Here is a 15073-nt window from a genome sequence, read left to right as displayed (position 1 = left end):
AAAATAAATGATCTAGGAAAGAAACTTCAAATAATGTAATATTTTTTACAAAATATTCAATTATTTATTGAAAAAACCAATACTCTGAACAAATGTTCCTGATTATTTTTTATTAAAATTAAACAAATCTTGCAGAACCCTTAGGTTCCGTGGAACACACTTTGGAAATGACTGTCCTAGTATATCTCTAATTTTTTCCCATAGAGGTGCATAATAAAAAATAAACATTAATTTTGTAATCTTTAAAGTAAATCTTTTTCCTAAAATATTTTCTGATTTGCACTAGTATGTGACAGGAAAAAATGTTATATTATTTAAAATACTTAATTGATCTTAATTCATGACAGTGTGAATTGTTTTTTTCGATGATTTGGTAATATATAAATTGTATGGACACAATAGTGTACATCGTTGTTTATCCTTCCTAGAAAATTTATATGAGTATTAAAATTAATAATTGTATCCTCGTTTTTATATATTCCTCCTTAAGACTATGTAATATACTTTCATATTTCTAACTAATTACATATATTAGATACAAATTATTATCACTCAAGTAGTCAAATGGAACAAATGTCTTTCTATATATAATCCATAATTTATAAATAATAATAATTAAATTTTTTTTTGTGAAATTAAAATTAAAATGTAATCAGCCTTCATAATAGTTATAGAGAGCTGAAATTACTAACAAAATTATAGCCCTATAATAGGGTAGGCCGATCAACGAACACAAATTATTAATTGTATTTGTTGGAATATGTTTTTTTTTCATCTTTTATGAGTAACCATAAACCAAAATTAAAATTAATTAAATTAAAATATATTTTTTATACCAGATAAATTTATAATTTATAATTAATAAACGATAAAAGAAAAAAATGTGTAACAATAGGAAATGAAGAACACTTTCTTTATGATGTGAAATAAAGGACACCCGTGAAGTTTTCCTTGTAACGTTTAAAATTGAAAAGACTCATCACATAAATTATGTCTAACCGAACATAAAGTTATGGAAATTGTGTCGGTCATATTATATAATACGCGTTATACTGTGCAAAATTGTGAATTTATCAACCTGTTATTAAAATCAAAGTGTAGAGGGATAGTCGTTTACTACTGAGCTCATATTCGATCGCATGTAAAACATGTAATGTTTGTAATAAGATGCGTAAACATTTAATACAAAATAATGTAATAGAAATTGTAGAAAGAATACTAGGAAGAATACGATTCACGAACAAAACAACGTACTTAGACGGAGAGAAATGTACAAGAAATTGTATACGAAAATATAGAATTTCACATAGACTTATCGTCACATCGTGTTTAGGCATTATAACGGTTTTGTCTAAAATTTGGATTATAAGTAACTATAGTGTATAATGTTATATTTGAATGTCATTTTCCGGCTGACGAATTCTTAAGGGATAATAACAGGGTATCACAACTCGTGACTGCGCGCAATGTGCTGTAATTTGAAACCAATCGCAAGATTATACGAAACCAAGAGGATACGCATCGCACCAATCCCTATATAAATATAAGTTTTTTTCTTCCTAGTGCATTGCAAACTTGTATGTGCGTATTTGTATGTATGTATGTATGTATGTGTGTGTGTGTGTGTGTGTGTGTGTGTGTGTGTGTGTGTGTGTGTGTGTGTGTGTGTGTGTGTGTGCGTGTGTGTGTGTGTGTGTGTAAACGTGATTCTAACTGTATTTTACTGTACCTATTGTGCATACACTATAACACACATTTATACAGTACTTATATATATATATATACACATTTTTAATTCTATGGAATCTCATTGTGACAATATTAAAAGTATAAGCCCATGCATATGAAGAAGTGCATAGAAGTGCATACGTTTTATTTTATTTAGAACTTTATATAGGCCATTTCTGTATCTAGGTGGACATTTTATTTAATTATACACGTGCACTTGCTATAATATATGGTGTACAGGTACCGCACTGCAGATAACATAGATGTGTGCATTTGCATATTACATGCGTCAACATAAATAGCATAAAAACAACTGCATTAATGATCTATTAAGTATGTTCTTCACTGCAGATGTGAGAATATTATTTTTCAACTGCGTATAATTTGTATAAGTTTATACTTTTGGATTAGTGATTCGATTACAGTAGGTATTGTAACAGTGAGATTTAAAAACGGGATATAACTAAATGTACCCGTGGAAACCTCCCTTGCATTATTATTTTAATAAAATTTGATCTAAACTTATATATAATTCAAATATTACTCATTCACTGATCAGCGTCTATAGGTGCAATAAGAAAGAATTTTTTGGTTATTACCTCTATGAGGTTTAAAGAAATTTTGGGCTGAATGTAGAGTTTTACTCACTTTTCGGAAACATTTTATGTTGTTTGATAAATTGAATTTAATAATTATCGATTATTAATATAGTATAAGTAAATAAAAATAAATATAATTTAAGTATGCGACAAGTATGCGCTCTATTCAACCTAACATTTTTTTTTATACATCGAAATAATTCCTCTAATCAAAATAGTTAAATATTTCCTGGACGATGCTGGGAAATTCAACTAGTAATAAGAATAAATTAATAACTCTGTTCCAATGCGTCTTGAAATAATTGAGTAGACGAGTGTTACAATAGTTAAATTGATTCTTCTGGGAACTATTTTACGACATGATAAAATTAATAATTAATGACAGCTTCATCGGGGATGATTGAAAATATGTGCACCTTAATCAATTAATAATCCAACACGGCATTAGCCACACACTATAACCAGTATAAAATAGTTAACTATAACGTATCGCATTGTTGAACATCTACACTATAATATCATTGAATACTCGAGTCGTATCTGAATCATTAAATTAAAAAGATTATGTAATTAATTACAAAATGTCTATGTCATTCATATAAATATGTTTTTTTGAACACTGAAATAAGTTATTAGTACTAGATTACCATTTGTTTCAATACCAAGTATCTAAATACGTTTTATGTTTTATTCTGTTCTTAAAATACATAATAATAAATAGAAGAAAAAAGAAATTAAACACAGTAATATACAATAAATCAATATTTTAGCACAGAAATGTCCAAATGGATAGTAATTAAATAATCAACAATTTTTCGGTACCTAATAAATTATAAGCAGTCTCGTGCGTTTAAATTAACTGTATTTGAATGTGTCTAAGGAGTACGATTTTATTTGGTGTGTGGTCAGTAATAATTATAATGATGTTTTCAATCAAATCTCGACGAGCACACGAATTCCAATATAAATATTCGAAATGCACTCTGCACAAGAGGGTTTCACTTGTATTAATATTAATAATAGTAATAATAGTAATAATAATAATAATAATAACGAAGAATGTTGGCGGCAGGCAGAAGTTATTTTGAGGTCACAGTCAAGTTGGGAACACCCGATACATAATGAATACCACTTTGACCTCAAAATAAAATTTCCGGGTTACTCACTCTATACAGTTGTCTGATGATTTTATGTATTTATATAATAATACGGTACAAGTACACATAATTTAACCGTGTATATGTTACGCTGAATTCGTGAAATCTTCGATAGTAAAGCATACAGGGCTTGAGTAAGAGAACGCAAAAAGACTCGGTCCCCCTACTTCTCGCATCACTTGAAATGCGTCATATTTGACTATTAAATATAAATTATCCGAAAAGTTGCAGAGGAACTGTTTGGTCAAAATAATCGTTCACATAAAAAGTTACACTGATCAGTTATTTTATTACATGTATTATACAACACGCAAGGATTTGATTTTTGACTTTGTTTATTCACTTTTGTTATTTTAAATATAATTATAAATACATAAAGTTGTAAATTATAATTTTGAAAAATATATTCTTTAGTTGTAATTGAGGAATTACAATTAAAATTGTGCTATTTTTAGAATATTTTCTTTTTTTTTAAACTTTGATATGTATTTTAATTGAGATGTTTTTATATGACGTTAAGCACTGAAAACATCAAATCTGGAATTTCTGGTTATTTGCGTAATACTTGTAGACTATCAGACTATCTAATGCCTGAACATGAGTAGTTTAAGACGATTACACATCATCATCAAAATTCTATGCTCTTCTTACTACTTCAAATAACTAATGATATTACTAATTTATATATAATAATATAATGACATAACTAATGGACAACTAATGATATTATTCCGGTAATATTCATCAATGCATTTAAACATTATGAGTTAAGTTGATACAAATAACTTCGAGTTATCGAGGGATTCGTGTTGAGGAAATTCGAATTATCGATACAATTTACATCCCAAAACGTCTGTTTTGAAACGTAGGGACTAAAAAAATTCGTTCGAGGTATCAAGGTTTCTCTATATTTTTTCATTGGGCGACTGTTGGATACGATGTATATCAAAATCATTATGAGAAAAACTGCAAATTGTTTTGAATTCGCGAGCACCATAGAAATGAAATTACCATGTTGGGAAGTGACTGCTATTAATATAGGTCTAATGTTATGATATACTTTTATTATTATATATAGAAGGACGGACGACCGACAAATAATCGTATTGTTCGAATCTGTGTGAAACGTTTATTCCAAATATTGCGTTCACATGCTTGACAGTGCGCTGTCTATAATAATGTTTGGTCTATAAAATATGCATAGAAAATGTGATTATTGTTTTACCAAAAGATTGAAAAGTAATACATACGGTTCACAATAGAACCTTATAAGTGGATAATAGCGTACTACTGCTGTTATAGTGAACGCACGCGTAAATAGGTACGCGACTTAGACCCATTAAGCGAGACATTTTGGCAACAGTGTCATAACGGAGAATTATTGATTATATATGTTGGTTTGAAAAAAAATCCATGAAAAATACATCAATGTTTGTTTGATGATATGAAGCAGCAGCGAAAATCTCAACAGTAGATTTGTTAGTTGCGAATTATAATCACCAAAATATGACAAATATTACATATCATGTTTGCAATTGATAATGTTTATACAACAAATAAGGTTGGATAGTACTGGATAGATTGCTTTGTTTATGACTAATTTTATATTATTCAATATTACCATTCAAATCAGGTTCGCATTGAACGACAGGACGTCTTTGATAATAATATTATGAAGCCGTACGAAATCTTGTCGTACGTCTTACGACTATTTTATATTAACAGGTTAGACTCTTTTTTTTTTTTACATAATTGTATGTACAATTCGTAATCAGTTTTATTATGGGATTATATACAGCTAAGTCTTCTCACGTACAACCCGTTTTGGCACTTCAATCAATTTCCTTTCGGAAAATAGCCTCAACGCCATAGTATATCACACATCTCACGCACTCCACAGCAACTTAAACAACGAAATAGTTTCAGTCACAGCTAAATATAATTAACAAAAATTAAACGACCACTCAATTAGTCTATATATTATTCAGCGAATCCTTACCTGAACACTTCTCTTAAAAACTTTCATCAACATCAAAGGGTTTCCAGCACTGGCGAGACTTTCTTCTCGTGAATTTCCAAGATTTTTTTTTTGTATTTATATTTTATCGAATTTACTTACTGTATGTAAGAGAAAAATACAGATTGTAAATATTCTATAGCTTAAATAAAACAATTAGTAAGCTTAATATTATATAATTACTGGTTCGCAAATCATTAATACTATCGGAAAAATGTAAATATTCATTAACTTCACGGCTGGGAGGCGAGAACATCATTGTGATGTTGTCCAAGAACCAAATAACAAACACTTGAACGGTTAATTTCACAACAAACATATTATAGCCATGCGGAAACTATAATTTGTCGTCGAACTATATTTTTTTAAACTTTTTTGTGACTCGGCGAAGAAATTATAGATATAGTTTTCCATGCTTCGCTGCAACACCAAACCCCGTTTTGCCCATTGCTCGTTTGTGTTTACAGTCACACATGCACTAATGGCGTGTTTTCATTGTATAAACGGGACATGAGTGTAAAACATAATCGCTTAACGGAATTGTGTGCAGAAAAACCCTTCGAAACATGATTCTAAAAACACTTAAATATGCTAATAAACAGCACTTAAAATTGAATACAACTAATTGAAATTTCACTAAGTGTCAGTCTACAAAAAAATAACCCAAATGGAAAAAAAAATGTGAAATTAAAAAAAATTGTATTCTTTATCGGATACGTGTTTGTACCGCATAATGTACCTACTGAACGATAAAAACACAAATTAGTACTATTGAATTTTAAATACGCACTAAATATGTAATTTAATATAAGAAATGTATGATAAAAACATGTTAAAAATATGCTAAACGTTGCTTTAGTGTGTCAGATTAATAAGAAAATGTTTTAAAAAATCTTCTAAGTTTTAGCAGATTTCGAATACCAACTTATTCCGAAAAATGTTTACCTGTTAATCATATGTTAATCATTCACATTTTTACGTATAGATCCGTTCTTTGGTAATGACGAATCCCGGTAGGTAATGGGCCATGGGCCCGGGGACAGTGACTCGACTCGTCCGCGTGATCCGTGTGCACGCGTGACGACCGGTGTTCGGATTACATCGCGATAAACATTGTTGTTCTACGGACACCGGGAATCGATTGCGGTTTTAATTGCAACGTAACCGCAAGCGTTTACGGGAAACGCCAAACATACCAAAATATATACGATCTGATGACTTGGAGGTGTATTTACGTGTACATTATTTTATGGATGTGCGCATCGCATTCAGTGAACTGGAAATATTATTTTTCCAATCAAATCAAACCATAGTGTAGGTAACGGCGCCGACCGTCCTAATTAGACGTACGCGTAATTCTACCGCACGGATATAATGCAGCTACGGAAGAAGAAACGGTTGCATGCAAATAATAATAATAATTGAACAAGCTGATTTTTTTTATTTTTTTTTTTTATATATATATATATAACGAAATAAATACACGCGCACTTGTAGAAAGTCGATATCATATCGAACATTCGCGCTATTATTATAGTCTCCTGGACGCATCATACGACATGTGTTCAATTCAAAATCACTAAACCAGATAATCACGATTTCTTATAAATTGCGAAGGAATCTATGCTGGGTTAGATAATATTATTGATATATTATTATTGAATAATCGATTGTATGGTCTAGAATTTACGTTATACTAGGGACGGATCTAGGGGGATGGGGTTCAGGAGGTCAGCTGACCCACAGTTAATATTTGTTGACCAAATTGGCCTCTTGGAAATTTTTTTCTCTTTTTAGACATTGATTTGGACTCTTGGATAGTTGGCCCATCGGAGTTACTTGAAAAATGAATGCCATGTATATTCAAAATTTAAAATTTTTCAATTCATAATTTATATTTTAAATTTTATTTAGTTTTTTTTTTAAATTTTAGTAGAAAGTTAAGTAAATCATATTTTATTCCGTACGTTTGTTGCGCTGATAAAATTAGATTATATTTATTAAATAAGTCATTATCAGTGGTATCACTAATTCTAAAATGTAATATAAATATACTTATACACTTTTATGAGAATATTGTGTTTTTTTTTTTTTTTACAAGGTATTCATTTCTAATTCAGTTTCATCCCTAATAAATGGCCTCTTGAAATGGCTTGACCCACAGTTCCCCGACTCTGCGTTATACCGTTGATTATAAATAATACTAATTATAATCAACGGTTATACCACAGACTATGAAAATATGTTTTCAAATATTCTGTGGTTATACTAGGTTCTGGTTTCGAGCAGTACATTTAGTTTTTATTGCAAGAGTCGCATTATTGGCTGTTTACGATGAATAATACACGTGCCGTCCAAGTCCTTTCTTGCTATTACGATGTAGGTAATTTTATTTCTGCAACATCTTTATTTCCTATTAAAAACTAAGAAGTAAATAAAAAAGGATAAAATATACATCCTGTGTGTGTTTGTATGTGAGTATGTGGGTGTGTCATTTGTTATTTCACGTTACAAATGAAAATCGAGCGTTAGGTTTTCATTGTCATCACTGGGTTATAACGGGAACAAAATTAATTCAATCTCCCCTCGCTGCTGTTCTACGTATGTACCTACTCGCAGAAACAATGTCTCGCGTGAATCTAGGACACGGCTATTTTCCCAGCAGAAATCCTACCTAGATAAATAATTAACAATAGAAATTTAATTAGGTTATAATTATAAATAGCCAATAGATATCTAGTAACTTTTTTTAATATTATTATTATTAATTTGTATTATACGCGAAACGATAATATTTCAAATTTGTTAAGAATAAAAATAGCTCTCGATTCGTATAACTTACTATTGAACGCAAGTTAAACGTATAAGATGAAGTCGTAACTACCTTGACCCATCAAGCTGGGAACTAATAATTATTAGAATAACGTTTATTGTGTACATTTTTTCTGCGTTACTGAATGCATGTTTATAATGTTCATATATATTTGATTGTTTTAAAATACGTATAATTTGTGGCTAGTATTATAAATTTCAATTATTTTTTTTTCAGATTCAAAGTTAATATTGCTAAACTATCACCAACAATATTGGACGACTGATGAGAATAGTTTTCCAAGAATCATTTAAACCCCGCACATTTTGGATGAGAATAACCAATACAAATCAAATACACTAGCCTAGAAAAACTGATGTGATATTTTGAGCAAATATGATAATTCATATCAGGTAATTTATTTATATACTCTGTATCACGCTAAAGAATACGATTTCCTGCGATTCGCATATTGTCATAGACGTCCCGAAGGGTAAATGGGGTAAGTGATCTGGGGCGTACAAAGTATTATGAATTTAGGGGGGTTTCATAAAAATTAATAATAATAATAAGAAAAACTAGGTTTTTTATTTTAGATAGGTAAACATAAATTTTTTTTTTTGAAATATCTGAAATATCTGAGTGCAAATAAAATTGTACGACAAATATCATTAAATATGAAATTATGTAAATAATGTAAATAATGTGTTACATTACTACATGAATAAATATTATCGTAGGATAGAATATTATTGATGAATTAAAAATGATAATTGATGATCTAAAATTATGTGTGAATCATAATTATCAGAATTCAAATTTCATCTAATTGATAAGTACTGAAATACGCATTATAATATAACCAAAAAAACCTTAAAATATGCCACAAAAACATAAATAAAAATAAAACAAATTTAAATAAAATAAATATAAAAAAAATAAAATAATAAAAAATAAATTAATACTATTTTCAGTCAATATAAACAATATTTATGGTAAATTCTAAATAAAGCTTTATATAATATTGTGAATTGGCGAATAATATCATCAACACTTTGTAAATGATACTAAAATTCTAAAATATCGTTAACAAGGGTGAAATGAACATGATTTTGAACTTTCCCAGGCTCCTACACCTTCAATATTGATTTTTTAAATCTGAAAAAAAATCTAGTATAGGGTAATTGGAAATGTTACAACATAAAATATCATGAAAAGATAAACGATGTATAATCAAAACTCTCAAAGTTCTATCAAATTCAATAAAGAAAAGATATAGTGTTCCAAGTCACTATTCAAGTTTCATTTCATCCGTGTTGACGGTACTCTAAATATGCAAAAAATATCAAAATAAAAATTCATTTTTTTAGAGTCCCTGGTGCATGAAACAAATTGATATCTCACTTTGCTATTTTTATCTGTATCCTATACCAATTAAAAAATGCTATACAATCTGAGCCCTTAATAATTATATTCATTAATAATGAGTATTATTACAAAATTATCTAGAGATATTATTATAACATCAAAATAAAATAAATATAACTACATTTATAATAATATTAAAAAATTTTTAAGAAATAAGATAAATTATACGCTAAAATGTGAAGTCAATTTTACAACAAAAAAATTAGGGGAGTGATGGGGCATCAAATATAGTTGCTCTAGAGGATTATTGTCAGTTAGGATGGAACTGCATATTGTATATAATATAAAAACATAAACAATTATTACTATTATATCTACTACGCATGATCGGTACTTATATTTTATGTTTATAATTCTCTTCAAATACTAGTACCCTATTGTGCACGATGTATAAAAAAGATTCAATTGTATATCTAAATTAAAAAATACTATTCTGAGAGGTAAAAACTTTATAGAAAACTAAAATTTATAGTATATTTATAAGAGTAATGGTGACTATATTAATATATTAAACAAATAACAAACGTGCCCTAATTAGTTTGATGAAATAGAATTCGTCTATTATAATTTGTATGGGTTCAAAAATTCTTTGTTGATTTTAATATATGAATAAATATATGATTTAATATATTATATGATAAAATGATCGTGCTGTTTTATATTTTATTTGAACGGAAAAATAATTTTGGTTTTCTTTAGGTATATTAACATTTTAATATTATAATAGTACTTAACATTTCAAAAAATAAATAATCGCATTAACAAATCTTGAGCCTGAAAAATCTTCCAAATATAAAACTAAAATTTAATTATTTATTTGTAATTTAATTTGAATAAATATAATGACTATTGATTAGCTATGAACTCAATGAATAACATACACTTTTATTGACTGGGCTCATCATTTGTATATGTCACCACCTAGACTACTGTAGCGAACAGCATAGAATGCGATATGAGAAAATAAATGTTGTTTGTGCAGTCTCGTATCGTCCACCATAAACATTCATACGGCTAATGTCAATACCCTTACGACCTGACCACGCTTAAATTACTAGACTTGCTTATGTCTATGTTCATTCGATACAAACAATTATACACTACTCGTGAATGTGTACTTCAATAATACTGATGATTGAAATTTATCATTTCAATTATAATATAAATATGATTTATGTACATGAATGCATTTAAATACATAATAATTTAATAATCTAATTGTATGGTATGGAATGTGTACGAAAAAAATAAATATTTACCCAAACGGCCAAATTCGGTTTTATACACAGTGCTCAGAATTATTTATTATTTTTATAATCAAAAAGTAAGAATTATTTATGTTGGCCTGATATATGTACTATATTCATTATTTAAATATAATAAAAAACCAAGTATTTTAGTATTTGAAATTCGTTACTTGAAACGATAGTATTCATGTTTTATTCATTGAATGCTTTTCAATATGCTACTCAATATAAATGCATTCTTCATGGATGAGCACGCCAATAATGTTATCGAACCGTAAAGAAATAGTATTATTGACGGATATTCATCAATAACTTCCCAACAATAATTTTATAAAAATATAGAGCATTATATGGTTAGTGTCTTTTATATTTTTAAATTGACGCATGAAAAAATATATTTTAGGAAAAGATTTTACTTTTAAATAATTTATATTAGTACTCGTATGTTATATGTATTTTATTATGAAAGTATATATTATACTCAATGTTTTTATAAATAAATAAAAATCAACTAACAACTGTACTTGATGGTTACCATAACTAATTACATTCAATTAATTTTAAGTTTAACTAATCTGAGATACTGTTTATTACAGTTGTAAATATATTGACATAAAAAAAAAATTAATTCCGAAACTAATGTTAATTAAATAATACTGCGTGTTAACTACGAAATTTATATTTTATTTATTTAAAAACCGTTTAGTTTGTGTAAATAATAATATAGTCTAGATAAACATAGAACTCATTGTTTTATAGGTATATTGTAGCCAGCGTTAAAGTCACTAAACCTTATTTAAACTAAAATCAATTGGTTATATATTTTATTTGTTCAAAAAATATTGAATTATTTTCGTACATAAATTAAAGGTTTTTATAATACATATGTTACTTATACTGATTATGAATTTTTCAAAAAGATAAAATATATTATTGAATTTTGTAGTTTATTTTTCAATCACGAAAAAATAAATACAGAATAAGAATAAATATCTGTAGGTACATATCTACTTGAATTTATAATTTCCACAAAATATCAAAATATCAAATTAAGAAATCCTGTATCACAAAACTTGTTACGCCAAAATCGGGTAATAATGATTAAATCAAATAATAGTCATAATCTTAACGGAATTTGTTGGGCACAAGAAAAAAAAAGCACGAAATAAAATCGAAATGATTTTAAAAAATATATAAAAATTATACGGTGTACAATATAATATCGTTAGATACCCGTATGGTTCATTAGTAGGTTCGTTAGTAGATCAATCGATTGATAAAACGTATGCTATAGAGTTTTTTGAACTTAAAACTATATGTATATTGTGATGGTTAATCCAACCTAAAAATAATGTATAAACAAATACATTGTTTGAAAAATATTAATTAACAGAAATAATTCGATATCCAATTATCTTTAATGTTGAAAAAAAAAATGGATAAAACATTTTTTTACAGTTTATAATTAAAATACGCTATTAATAATGTCGTAGTATTAGTTTTTTAAAAGATTTTAAGATAAAATATTTCTATATATTATTAATTAGAAACCCTGTATACAATCAAAATATTTATCAAGTCCAATGCAACTAAGTCAGTTTTTGCTATTTTACTGTTTTATAGATTATTTCTGAACTTATGCCACCAACAAATTTGCTATAGGTATAAATAAATAAATTGTCATAAGAAAAAAAGAATCAATAATTTTAAAATATATAATATTAATTACGATTGTTTGAAAGTGATGCATATGAGTTATATGTATTTTCCAATGTAAAATTTATGTACTAAGTAATACATATATGATACATATCAATGATTGCAGTTTTAACTTTTGTGCAATAGTGTAGTACGTGACGTTTAATAGATTTTTCAGTTTCACGGGCACTTGAAAGTTCACATTTCAATTAAAAATTAAAAATAGCCCGATTTTTGTTTGGAGTCATTGTAATTTTTATCTAGTTCAAGCAACAATAATTATATAATTCAACATGTTTGGAAAAGTGTGGAAAATATTATGGGCTATTTGACCATCGGTATTATACGTGTATTCTCTAGACTATTCTTCCTGGGTTTCTGTACTTAAAAAAATAATAATTATAGCGCGCGATATCGATTCGAGTGTGCATTAGCGCATATATACATTTGCGCATGAGAATGTCAGCTGAAAAAATATACTCGTAATATACATTTCTAAGAAAAAACTGAGCAATCCGAAAATCATTAAACTGTATAGAAGATATAACCGTGTGTGTGTATTGAGTATGTAAATGGTTGTTATTATATTGTGTATTTGATAAAACGTGTCATTAAACGTTAGACAAAATAGGTATGTATTTATTTATTTACTTGTCAAGACCCAATTATATAAAACTATTGATTATTTGCATACAAACAAGACTGTGGAATAACTGAACATCGAGTATATTAGTGAAGTAGAATAGAAAAAGCATGTAAAAAAATCAAATAAATTAGAAATAATAACGCAGGGCCATCTAAAAATTTTTTTTTACATAATTATTCAACGATTTAATATTATAGCATTAAAAACGTTGATCGGTAAATCGTTAGCAATGGACATAATTTTACGTTGATATGAGCATCTAGTACACGATTAGACGTTTGTTTATTTATGCAAAATGTATTAGACGACCTAGATATAAGAGACGAAGGACAATGAGATCGGAAAGAAAAATCCAACAGTTTTGCAAAACGGATCACAATTCCATTTGGAATTTTAAACAAAAACGTTGTATCGTTTATTTTCATTCAAGTTATGAAACTATGAACTTCAAAAAATATTATAATACGTATCCAATAAATGGTTGACAGAAGGAACGACGTAGGTGCACGTATTACATATTTTTAAAGGCAACGTTGGTATTATATAGTTATGAGACGACGAAATAGCCGCACAACTCAGTCAAACTCTTCGCGTCCCACGCATGTGCTCGCCAAATCATCGTTATCGTGTTAGGATTTTTAAACCGTTTCGTTACTTGTTTTTTTTTTTTACGTAAGCGGTCATTCGCACACGGGTGCACCTCGATCTCCGTACAAGGGAACCGCAAACATACCGTCGCGCTAACTTCTACGATTATACTATGTTTACAACAATAATAATAATAACCCGATATGGAGGTCACCTTTTCGGAAATGGAAATGGAAGAAGTCACCTATACCTAACTGTCGGCGGCGGCGACTTCAGCGCGGTCTCGGGGCAGAGGAGGAGAGTTCGATGCACCGTCCAGCAGTGTAACGTTTGCCACCGCCGACTTGATGTCTGTGTAATATTATTATTATTATACTCTCCACAGTCTCCGCGTCAACACGTCAGTTTCGATAGTTCCGTCCGTCCGCCCGCCCGTACGCGCTTCAATAACGTGTCCACTCGTCGTCATACCCGTGTACCGTCGTCGCCGTAGTCCTTTTCGTCCTTCGCGTGCTCTCCCTCGGTTATCGCATTCGGTGTTCTTCTCGCAACACGTTCGCCATCCAAAAGATACAGGTGAGTAATCCGACCTGGAAATCTGCAGAAAAACTGCGTTTTTGTTGTCGCTGCGGTCCCCGAAACGGTTAGGGCTGCCATCGTTTAACGGTGGACGCGCAGGGATCAAAAGCAGAATGCGTTTAATTTTTGGTCCATTTTATCATACGAATAGAATCGTTCGGATGTGTCTAAACTATCGTTTGGCTGTTTTAGCATTGATCATTAGTACTGAATCGAATGCAAGGCACGGGTTAAGAATAATTATGAATAAAATTAATAAATAATTTTTAGCTTAGGGAGCTCGCAAAGAAAATAGTTAGAGGACCGCTGGATTATTGTGAACGTTTTTTCATTCAACTGTGTAATACTGTGTATTTCCTCATGTTTTTAAACGCAGTAGTCGAATACTACAGATAGACTGAGTTTTGTCCAAAATGAGATTTAAATAGGACTTTGGTTTTATCAATCAGTTTATTTCATCGTCAGCTATTGCTTGTTGTAGATGGACACCACTCTTATACACCAATTCTGTTTCGAAGTATTTGGAATTTACAGAGCAGTAACTAAGGTGAGGCGATCGAGGCAATTGCCTTGG

The 15073-nt window shown here is 29.1% G+C and overlaps 1 protein-coding gene across 2 annotated transcripts in view; it reads left to right on the top strand.

Moving 5' to 3' along the window:
• The window catches only part of LOC112693679, a 64986-nt gene that overhangs the window by 30120 nt on the left and 19793 nt on the right, over window positions 1-15073 (top strand). Inside the window, exon 4 of one of the 2 annotated variants that reach the window (XM_025568862.1) lies at window positions 8551-8726. The gene's annotated coding sequence lies outside the window, so the exon portion shown is untranslated. Of the gene's footprint in view, window positions 1-8550; window positions 8727-14237; window positions 14497-15073 lie in introns of those variants that run through there. The other variant, XM_025568861.1, reaches the window with a different exon arrangement.

Source organism: Sipha flava, unplaced genomic scaffold (assembly GCF_003268045.1).
Source record: "Sipha flava isolate LNK unplaced genomic scaffold, YSA_version1 89_pilon_pilon, whole genome shotgun sequence".
In the NCBI taxonomy this organism is placed as follows: domain Eukaryota; kingdom Metazoa; phylum Arthropoda; class Insecta; order Hemiptera; family Aphididae; genus Sipha; species Sipha flava.
Note: the sequence above shows the minus strand (reverse complement) of the source record. Positions and strands in the feature narration are given on the sequence as shown.